Here is a 3,956-nt window from a genome sequence, read left to right as displayed (position 1 = left end):
CTATCTCCAGAATACTGGATACTGGCCGCACTTAAGCGACTGCAGCTATCGACCTCGGTATATTACACTCGTTACTGTTTCACACCTGATATTCTCTTATTATTGATTCCACACAATCATCTCCATTTCACAGTACGACTAGCTTATATTCTTGTAATACAGTAAGTATGGCTTCCATATTTCGAATAATTTTCTGACTATTGGCTTACATTTTATAACCACTGTCACTTTCGTTTGATGAGCCATAGCCGCAAGTGTTACGGATTCAAAGGCAGATAACAGATTGTCTTATACAAGGAAGCCAACCCGTTTCGAGGTCGGGAAAACAATATTTGTTAACACCATTTAAAATACAACACACCTCTAGTACGTATGCACATTATTAGTTATTAATGGTAAACATTCTCCACAGGATGCCTCCGTGGCAGCGCGTCGGCCTCTCACCGCTGGATACCGTGGTTCAAATCCCGACCATTCCATGTGAGATTTGTGTTGGACAAAGCGGAAGCGGGACAGGTTTTTCTCCGGGTACTCCAGTTTTCCCTGTCATCTTTCATTCCAGCAACACTCTCCAGTCTCATTTCGTTGCATCTATCATTCATTAATATATCACTTTGGGCGTGGCGATCCCATCGTAATAATAGCCTATATATATATATATATATATATATATATATGATTCATTCATTAAATCCCTGACCCGGTCACTGACTGAAAACAGGTTGTAGGTTTTCATTCATCCTCCACAGGATAGTCATGGAAATTGTAATATTCGGGTAATTCGGGAAAATCTTCCTCCGAAGAAAAATGACCAGTGGGAGATAAAATTACATTTCATGTAATGGTCATCGTCAGTGTTAACAGCATGATCAAAGCAGACTTTTAGATTGCACTGTGAGCAGTGAATGAAGAACAGAGTCGCTGCGCTGATCACGGAAGTTCACTATCAAACTCAAAAGGAATTCCTTCTATGTCGTAAACCATTTAGGACGATGATGTTATATGCCGTGGTGATTTAATATGCATTCTTTAGGAACGGTTACATGTTTGGAATATAATATATCTTTCTATGTGTATACCACAAATCACCTTTCACCAACAGATTCATCAACAGCGTACTCCCGACTATGTTTACACATCTCCGCAGCATTTCTTTTTTCCTTTTTGTAAAAGTAGAAAACATATATACTGTATTTATGTTCTGCTCATTGGTGTTCGGAACTCAGTAAATATAGTGTTTCCACAGACAGAGATTAACTTCACGGAGAGAAGTAGACCACTGCCATCTTGCCATATTATATTAGGTTGTTCAAACACACGTGTCAAAACCGCTCAGGACAACCGAATAGATCATGGCTTTGCATGTGGCTTTATGCAGTTTATGATTGCTTGGCAGACTAAATAAATGTCATTCAAGGTAAGTAAAAATCAGAGTGACTATAGATAAACCACCCACATGAACAAATGGTCTGTCGAAACAGACTTTCAACGTATTAGGTCGTGTTACGTACATGTAGTACGTGTTGAAGAGATGTTAAGTACAGAACAAAAATGGCCAGCCGGACACCAGTGGGAACCGAACCCACAACCTCCCGATTTCGCGTCGGTTGCTCTACCAATTGAGCTATGGTGGCCTAGGCCATCTTTGTTCTGTTTGAAAGGATCTGAGCTACAGGTCTGGCACTGCTGCTAGCACACTGTAGAGTGCGTTTAAGTCGCCCGTTGTGGGGCATGTCAATGAATATTGAATTTTCACGACCGCATTGTAATCGAAACAGACTTTCAACGTATTAGGTCGTGTTACGTACATGTAGTACGTGTTGAAGAGATGTTGAGTACAGAACAAAAATGGCCAGCCGGACACCAGTGGGTCTGTCATTGGTCACTCCTCCGTAACAACCTTTCTTCACGACCATTCTACTTTTTTTTTTTACAACTTGCTTTAAACGTCGCACCGACACAGATAGGTCTTACGGCGACGAACTTCACGACCATTTAGCTCACACATCATCAACAAATAGGGTTCTAAACTGTGACCTTGAGCTGGCTATCATCAAATACCAAGGTGTACGTACAACATAGTTTTTTTTTGCTAGGGCCTTTACGTCGCACCGACACAGATAGGTCTTATGGCGACGATGGGATAGGAAAGGCCTAGGAGTTGGAAAGAAGCGGCCGTGGCCTTAATTAAGGTACAGCCCCAGCATTTGCCTGGTGTGAAAATGGGAAACCACGGAAAACCATCTTCAGGGCTGCCGATAGTGGGATTCGAAAACAACACAGTTAATCACGACTACAAAAAGATGCAAACATTGAAAACTTGAAAGGCAGCTGCAATAGGTAAGATGTCTAGGGATATACTAAAAGAACGACTGAATGGGTGGCTACATTTCCAGAAAACAGAACTCAGAGAATTAGAGTAGGTAAAGCATTATCTGATCCTGAAATTATTAAGAGGGTGGGGGACATTAATGTTTTCTTGTATATACACATGACATGAGTAAAGAAATTGAATCACAGATAAGGTTTATTGCAGATGACTTTATACTCCATCATGTAATAAATAAGTCACAGGATTGTGAATGACTGCAAAAAGATCTCGACAAAGTTGTGAGATGGACAGATGACAATGAAAGGCCAGGCTGTATGTCTTACTAGCAGGAAAAGTACTCACAGTTTTAATTACTTCGTTGAGACGAAGGTACCTCATGGAGATCACTGTACACCTAGGTGTTAATACAAGGAAATATCTTCATTAGAGTAATCACATAAACAGAATTGTAAGTAAAGATTACAGATCTCATCATAAGGTTATGAGAGGTATTTAGGAGTTGTAATACGGATGTAAACGAGAGGGCGAATAAGTCAAAGGTAAAACCCTACTTAGAACACGGCTCCTGTGTACGGGATCCTCATTAGTATTACTTGATGAGGACTGGAAAAGATCTGAAGGAATTCGGCGCGTTTTGTACTGTTGCGAACTGTGGGTTGGGAAGACTTGGGAGCAAGGAGACGAACAGCCCCTTCCTTTCCAACTCTAGCCCTTTCCTGTCCTTGCGTCGCCGAAAACCTTCGATGTGTTAGCGAGAATTTAAACCACTAGCAATCAAATAATGTAGGAAAGATCATAGTATGAAGATAAGTTGGGATTCAAGAGAACAAATTGTGGCAAATAATTGTTCCTAGGAAGAGGAATTGGGGATTGGAATAATTCACCGAGGCGGCTGTTCGATAAATTTCCAACTTCTTGGAAATTACTTAAGAAAAAACTGGGTAAACAATTGATAGAGAAATCTACTACTTGAGTGACAACCCTAAATACAGGTCATTGGTGATTGATTGATTGATTGATTGATTTATTGAAGTGGCGTGCTTTTGATTAAAGTACCTGGTGTAAAAATGTGAACCATAGAAGACCACCTTCACGACTGCTGCTGGTGGGGTTTGAATCCACCATCTTCTGAACACAAGCTTAAACCCACATGGCCCGTATCGTAGTAAATTCGCTCGCTATTATTATTATTATTATTATTATTATTATTATTATTATTATTATTATTATTATTATTATTGTCAACATGAATCACATATAATGTTATTCGCCGACTGTGATAACCACTAATTGTGTCCTTGACTGTCAACAAGTTCCCCTCTGGACTGTAACGGGCACTGCTATTAGTAGTTACCCTCGGAGGCCCAGGTTCGATCCAAAACACTGACAGAGATACGAGATTAGCGGGAGGGTATAGCAGCACTCAGAAATATTTTGACAACAAGGATTTGTTTACATGCGCCATCTAGGTACAAAACAATCATATTTCATTGTGTTTCCTGACTCACATACTACTGTCCTGATCTCCACTGCGCCGCGTTAGATACCTACGTAAGTTGCTCCTTTATTGTACCGTTCAAAACACGTTGCAAGCTAAATTTTTTGACATTAACGTAGCTGCATG

The 3,956-nt window shown here is 40.3% G+C and overlaps 1 non-coding gene across 1 annotated transcript; it reads right to left on the bottom strand.

Moving 5' to 3' along the window:
* Positions 1-1,557: 1,557 nt before the first annotated feature.
* Positions 1,558-1,634, bottom strand: TRNAS-CGA (transfer RNA serine (anticodon CGA)). The gene has a single exon. It is a non-coding gene; the product is annotated as a tRNA-Ser (tRNA).
* Positions 1,635-3,956: the final 2,322 nt, after the last annotated feature.

Source organism: Anabrus simplex, chromosome 2, assembly GCF_040414725.1.
Source record: "Anabrus simplex isolate iqAnaSimp1 chromosome 2, ASM4041472v1, whole genome shotgun sequence".
NCBI classification, from domain to species: domain Eukaryota; kingdom Metazoa; phylum Arthropoda; class Insecta; order Orthoptera; family Tettigoniidae; genus Anabrus; species Anabrus simplex.
Note: the sequence above shows the minus strand (reverse complement) of the source record. Positions and strands in the feature narration are given on the sequence as shown.